A 7,508-nucleotide genomic window follows, 5' to 3' on the forward strand; every position below is an offset into this window, starting at 1 on the left:
TCGCCCCTGCTCTCCCTTACTTCATCTTCCTCTCTCCGTCGGAACTCCTTCGGTCATCGCCGTCACCGACCCTCACACCTACCTAAACCCCCTCTTCTTCCTTGAGCCCCAATGGCACCCAAGAAGGCTGATGCAAAGGGGAAGAAGGCGGACAAACAAATCTACCCCAAGGAGGAAAGGAAGAGGAAAGAGCTGGAGGAGATGGAAAAGCGGCGGAAAGAGAACGTTGTCTTCTCGCCGACGGATTTGTCGGGTAACGATCTGATTAAGAGGTACACATACATGTGGGGGAACAAGAACGATGAACATGGAGCCCTAGTAGTTCTCCCCCAAGGTCACAAGGTTCCTACAGATTCATATCCGTTCCTCTGTGCATATATTTACTGTGGCCTGTCTCCCCATATTCGGATTTTTTTGTGCGGTGATGTGCACCTTTGGGTATAGACTGCTAGACTTCGCCCCCAACGCGATGACATGCATGGAAGTTTTCGTGCATTTGTGCGAGAACTTTGTCGAGGTAGCTCCCAATGTGGAACTGTTCTGCCACTTCTACGTCCCCTGGATTGAAGACAAATCACTCTCTGGCAGCATGACATGGATTCAGACAGGGAAGAAGGACCAAAGGGACTACCTCACCGGGGAATTTCATGGAAAATGGGAGGAGTGGAGGGTAAACTAGTGTTGGATCCAAGAGAAGGAATTCCCTTCATTCTGCTTGCTGCGGATAGAGAGGATTAGACGCAGCGATGACTAGAGCCATTTTGGTGCCACCGAAGAGAAGCTTTGCCCGACACTGAATAGAATTGCTCGTTTGAAGCGTGCCAACCTAACCATAGAAATGGCGGGAGATGATTTTATTTGACATCATATTTCACCACTTCAGAAGAGACAGAGAGGTTCACTTGGGAGTACAAGAATGCTGCTGACAAGATGTGGTTCTACCCTAGGCTCGGCTACAATTTGGCAGTCATTCAACATGCTTGGCTCTGCTAGCGGTTATTCTGGAAGACTGGCACATTTCACCTGCCAGCCCATGTTGTTCCTCTGCACATCAATTCCACAAAGGATGCCATGTTGTCATGGATGCCAGAGTGCACCACCCAAGGGGTCAAGGAAAGCTGGGAGTTGGCAAAGCTGGAGGATGAAATGGATTGGGTTTCCAATCTGACGGAGGGAGCTTCCCGGAAACAAAAGGATCTCATCTGGGCCACCACGGAGGAGGAGCAGGCATATATCGCCATTAGGGTCAAAGAGGTCTAGAGCAAATTGAGGCCACAGAAGTTGCAGAAGCCGAGGACGACGATGATGAAGAAGAACCTCACAAGGAAGAACTTGCCGAAGAACAACAGGGAGGAGCTTGCCGGGTACGAGTGATACATCTCCAACGTATCTATAATTTTTTATTGTTCCATCCTATTATATTATCTATCTTGGATGTTTTATCTACATTTATATGCTATTTTATATGATTTTTGGGACTAACCTATTGACTTAGAGCCCAGTGCTAGTTTATGTTTTTCCATTGTTTTTGAGTTTCATAGAAAAGGAATACCAAACAGAGTCCAAATGAGCTGAAAATTTATGGTGATTTTTTATGGACCAGAAGAAGCCCCCGAAGCAAAAGAGTTGGGCCAAAAGAGCCACGAGGCCTCACAAAGGTGGAGGACGCGCTCTCCGGTCTTGTGGGCTCCTCGTGGACCCCCCTGACTTGTTCTTGATGCCAAAAATTCCTATAAATATAGAAACCCTCAGAAATAAACCTAGATCGGGAGTTCCGCTGCCGCAAGCCTCTCTAGCCACGAAAAACTAATCGGTAGCCCATTCCGGCACCCTGTCGGAGGGCAAAATCATCACCAGTGGCAATCTTCATCAACCTGGCACTCTCCATGATGAGGACGGAGTAGTTCACCCTCGGGGTTGAGGTTATGTACCAGTAGCTATGTGATCTACTCCCTCCTCATCATGGAGAGCGTCGGCATGTTGAAGATGGCCACCGGTGAGGGATCCCCCAGAACAGGGTCCCGATTGGTTTTTCGTGGTTACAGAGGCTTGCGGCAGTGGAACTCCCGATCCAGGTTTATTTCTGGGGGTTTCTGTATTTATAGTAATTTTTGGCATCGGTCTCACGTCAAGGGGGTCTCCGAGTCATCCATGAGATAGGGGGGCGCGCCCAGGGGGGTAGGGCACGCCATCCACTCTCGTGGATCGCCTGGGACTCTTCTGGCCCAACTATTTTACTTTGGGGGCTTCTTTTGGTCCATAAAAAATCCACAAAAATTGGTAGGTCAATTGGAATCCATTTGGTATTCATTTTCTGTGAAACTCAAAAACAAGGAAAAAACTGAAACTGGCACTAGACTCTAAGTTAATAGGTTAGTCCCAAAAATCACATAAAATAGCATATAAAACATCCAATATTGATAATATAATAGCATGGAACAATCAAAAATTATAGATATGTTGCAGACGTATCAAGCATCCCCAAGCTTAATTCTTGCTCGTCGTCGAGTAGGTAAATGATAAAAATAGAATTTTTGATGTGGAATGCTACCTAACATATTTATCAATGTAATCTTCTCTATTGTGGCAAGAATATTCAGATCCATAAGATTCAAAACAAAAGTTTAATATTAACATGAAAACAATAATACTTCAAGCATACTAACAAAGCAATCATGTCTTCTCAAAATAACATGGTCAAAGAAAGTTATCCCTACAAAATCATATAGTCTGGCTATGCTCTATCTTCATCACACAAAATATTTAAGTCATGCACAACTCCGATGACAAGCCAAGCAATTGTTTCATACTTTTGATGTTCTCACACCTTTTCAACTTTCATGCAATACATGAGCGTGAACCATGGACATAGCACTATAGGTGGAATAGAATATGGTGGTTGTGGAGAAGACAAATAGAGGGAGATAGTCTCACATCAACTAGGCGTATCAACAGAATATGGAGATGCCCATCAATAGATATCAATGTGAGTGAGTAGGGATTGCCATGCAACAGATGCACCAGAGCTATAAGTTTATGAAAGCTCCAAAAAAAACTAAGTGGGTGTGCATCCAACCCTCTTGCTCATGAAGACCTAGGGCAATTTGAGGAAGCTCATCATTGGAATATACAAGCCAAGTTTTTATAATGAAAATTCCCTCTAGTATATGAAAGTGACAACATAGGAGACTCTCTATCATGAAGATCATGGTGCTATTGAAGCACAAGTGTGGTAAAAGGATAGTAGCATTGCCCCTTCTCTCTTTTTCTCCCATTTTTTTTGTTTATTTGCCTTCTCTTTTTTGGCCTCTTTTTTTATTTTATTTTTATTTTCGTCTGGAGTCTCATCCTGACTTGTGGGGGAATCATAGTCTCCATCATCCTTTCCTCACTGGGACAATGCTCTAATAATCATGATCATCACACTTTTATTTACTTACAACTCAAGAATTACAACTCGATACTTAGAACAAAATATGACTCTATATGAGTGCCTCTAGCGGTGTATCGGGATGTGCAATGATTCAAGAGTGATATGTATGAAAGAATTATGAATGGTGGCTTTGCCACAAATACAATGTCAACTACATGATCATGCAAAGCAATATGACAATGATGAAGCGTGTCATAATAAATGGAACGGTGGAAAGTTTCATGGCAATATATCTCGGAATGGCTATGGAAATGCCATAATAGGTAGGTATGGTGGCTGTTTTGAGGAAGGTAATGGTGGTGCATGGTACGCGCGAAAGGTGCGCGGTACAAGAGAGGCTAACAATGGTGGAAGGGTGAGAGTGCGTATAATCCATGGACTCAACATTAGTCATAAAGAACTCACATACTTATTGCAAAAATCTATTAGTCATCAAAACAAACTACTACACGCATGCCCCTAGGGGAAGGGTTGGTAGGAGAACCATCGTGTGATCCCGACCTCCACATAAAGGATAACAATCAAAAAATAAACCATGCTCCGACTTCATAACATAACGGTTCACCATACGTGCATGCTACGGGAATCAAAAACCTCAACACAAGTATTCCTCAAGTTCACAATTACTCACTAACATGACTCTAATATCACCATCCTCATATCTCAAAACAATCATAAGGAATCAAAGTTCTCGTAGTATTCAATGCACTTTATATGAAAGTTTTTATTATATCCCTCTTGGATGCCCATCATATTGGGACTAAATTCATAACCAAAGCAAATTACCATGCAGTTCTAAAGACTCTAAAAAATATAAGTGGAGCATGATAGTTCATCAATTTATTCAAAATAAAACCACCATCGTGCCCTAAAAGATATAAGTGAATGTCAATGAGTACTTGAATAATTATGTAACTATGTGAAGACTCTCTAAAATAAAAATTTCAGATCTTGGGATATTATTCAAACAGCAAGCAAAACAAAATAAAATAAAATGATGCTCCAAGCAAAACACATATCATGTGGTGAATAAAAATTTAGCTCCAAGTAAAGTTACCGATGAACGAAGACGAAAGAGGGGATGCCTTCCGGGGCATCCCCAAGCTTAGGCTCTTCGTTGTCCTTGAATATTACCTTGAGGTACCTTGGGCATCCCCAAGCTTAGGCTCTTGCTACTCCTTATTCCATACTCCGTCGAATCTTTACCCAAAACTTGAAAACTTCACAACACAAAACTCGACAGAAAACTCGTAAGATCTGTTTGTATAAGAAAATAAATCACCACTTCGGTACTGTTGTGAACTCATTCTAAATTCATATTCGTGTAATATATACTTTCTTCCAACTTCTCTATGGTTCATACCCTCAGATAATACTCATAGATTCATCAAAATAAGCAAACAACACATAGAAAACAGAATCTGTCAAAAACAGAATAGTCTGTAGTAATCTGTAACTCTGGAATACTGCTGTAACTCCAAAAGTTCTGAAATAAACTGGCGTGCGTGACGAATTTGTCTATTGATCTTATGCAAAAAGAATCAACTTAAAATCACTCTTCTGTTAAAAATGACAATTATTCTCGTGAGCGCAAAGTTTCTGTTTTTTACAGCAAGATCGCATTATTGAAACAAAAGCTATAAAACATGATTACTATAGTAGCTTAATCATGTGGACACGCAAAAATAGTAGGGTTAAATATTGGGTTGTCTCCCAACAAGCACTTTTCTTTAATGCCTTTTTAGCTAGTCATGATGATTTCAATGATGCTCACATAAAAGATAAGAATTGAAACATAATGGGAGCATCATGCAGAATATGACTAGCACTTTTGAGTCTAACCCACTTCCAATGCCTAGGGATTTTGTGAGAAAGCAACTTATGGGAACAAGAATCAACTAGCATAGGAAAGCAAAACAAGCAAAGCTTCAAGATTTTCAACACATAGAGAGGAAACTTGATATTATTGCAATTCCTACAAGCATATATTCCTCCCTCATAATAGTTTTCAGTAGAATCATGAATGAATTCAACAATATAACCATCACATAAAAAATATTTTCATGATGCACAAGCATAGAATTTTTATTACTCTCTGTCGGCGTACTAGGAACGGGGGTCCCCAGACTTGCCTGCCTGCGGTCTGCGGCGTGGCTCAAGTGGTGGCCCAGTACGGCCCATCTTCATCAGCACAAGACTCAAGACCCTCGCGAGGGGCCAAGCCTCGCGGGGCGGACGACACATGACTTCCTCAGGAACAACCTCTCCAGGCAGGCTCGTGAGGAGGCGGAGAGATCATGGCAGGGTACCTCGCGAGGTGCTCTTGACGCAAGCCATGACAATCGGGACCAGGCAGGCGCCAGGCGGGCACCGGCCTGTGCGGTGTCCTTGTTTCCTCTTTGGTGCAAAGGGGGCAAGCACAGGCGTGGAGTACCGAGGAATCAGGCAAAGGTTGCCATTTCGGTGCAACGAGACCAAGACCAGCAGAGCGGCAGGATGGAGGTCACCATGGAGCCCAGGATGGCGTCATCGCCAGTGCCTTTGGCAGCCGAAGACCAACTTTAGTCAGGATAACTTGTACTAGATGTTCCCCTTCGAAATGGCCGTTGTTGGCGCCCTTCCTCTCAATATTTGGGAATAGGACCAGGGCCTCTATAAATAGGACTAGCCACCACAGAGGAAGGAGAGGAGATCGGAGAGAGAGCTAGAGAGAGAGAGGCGATCGAACTCACCTAAGCAGTTCATCGCACCAGCTCAAGAACACCTCTCGCGAGGCTGTTCTTCCGTTGTATTGTTCATCATCAGCCCCTGAGGCAATCCACCACACCACACACTGGAGTAGGGTATTACACCACAACGGTGGCCCGAACCAGTATAAATCTTGTGTCCCTTGTGCCATTCATCATTTAGCTTAGATTCTCACGAGGCGATCGGACGTGAATCGGTAGGGGGAAGATCTTCGTGCGCACCCCAGAGTTCGAATCTTAAGGGTCTGCCGGAACCCAACATCCTACTTTTGGCACGCTAGGTAGGGGTGCGCTGGAATCTTTCTTCCGTTGTCTCGCGTTCGATCTTCTGTCGTGTCCATGGCTGACGCTCGCCGGGCTCGCGCCGAGCGTCGGGCTGCGCTTGCCGCCCGCGCCGCACAGACGGCTCCCGTCGGTGGGTGTCCTTGTTGTTCCCCGTCGCTGCCGCCAACGCCGCCACCGGCCCAGTGGGGAATGAGCAGCAGGCCTCGTCGCTGCATCCTTCGGTGCGGCGAGAAGGCAGCACCGCCACCCGTCGCTGACTCCAGCTAGTTCGTCGTCCCATGCCCATCGCGGCCCCACGGATGCACATGCCGCGTTGCTCCTGGGGCGTGAGCTCCTGCACTACCGTCCCGTCGACGACCTCTACGAGGAGTGGCTCGCTCACGTCACCGAGCTCGTCAGCACCGCAGGGGGCTCCCTTGCGCCGTCCCTCTCGCTGCCTCGCCCACCGTCCTACGCGGGAGGCACAGATCAGGAGGTGCCTCTGCCACCTCCTCCCCAAGAAGGCGCCCTGGCTCCAAGGCGCGTGGACCCAGGACGACATCCACCGCATCCGGCGCCCGCACGACAAGAAAGGAGCTGCCCAGAAATCCCTCGTCCCCAAGAAGGTGGTTGTGTGCTCCCGGTGCTGGTGTGCCATGACCGCATCCCTGCGCCAGCACATCAAGACCCTGCGCTGCTCCAGGCAGCGGCGCGCAGGAATCCCCAGGAGCAAGCCCCACATCAACAGAGAGCTCCGGTGGCCACCGCAGGCTGTCGTGCCTTCACCGCCGAGCTACGCAGTGTCGCCTGGCCGGGCAAGTTCAAACCTGACCTGCCTCCTCGCTACGACGGCACTGCCGACCCCGCGGAGTTCCTACAGCTCTATGAGCTGGGCATCGAAGCCGCCAACGGGGACGAAAAGGTCATGGTGAACTGGTTTCCCATGGCACTCAAAGACGGCGCCCGCACCTGGCTCCTGAACCTGCCTCCCAGCACGATCTCCTCCTAGGATGAGATGCGCACCCGCTTCGTTGCCAACTCCCAGGGCACTCGTGACCGTCCAG

Source organism: Triticum aestivum, chromosome 6B, assembly GCF_018294505.1.
Source record: "Triticum aestivum cultivar Chinese Spring chromosome 6B, IWGSC CS RefSeq v2.1, whole genome shotgun sequence".
NCBI classification, from domain to species: domain Eukaryota; kingdom Viridiplantae; phylum Streptophyta; class Magnoliopsida; order Poales; family Poaceae; genus Triticum; species Triticum aestivum.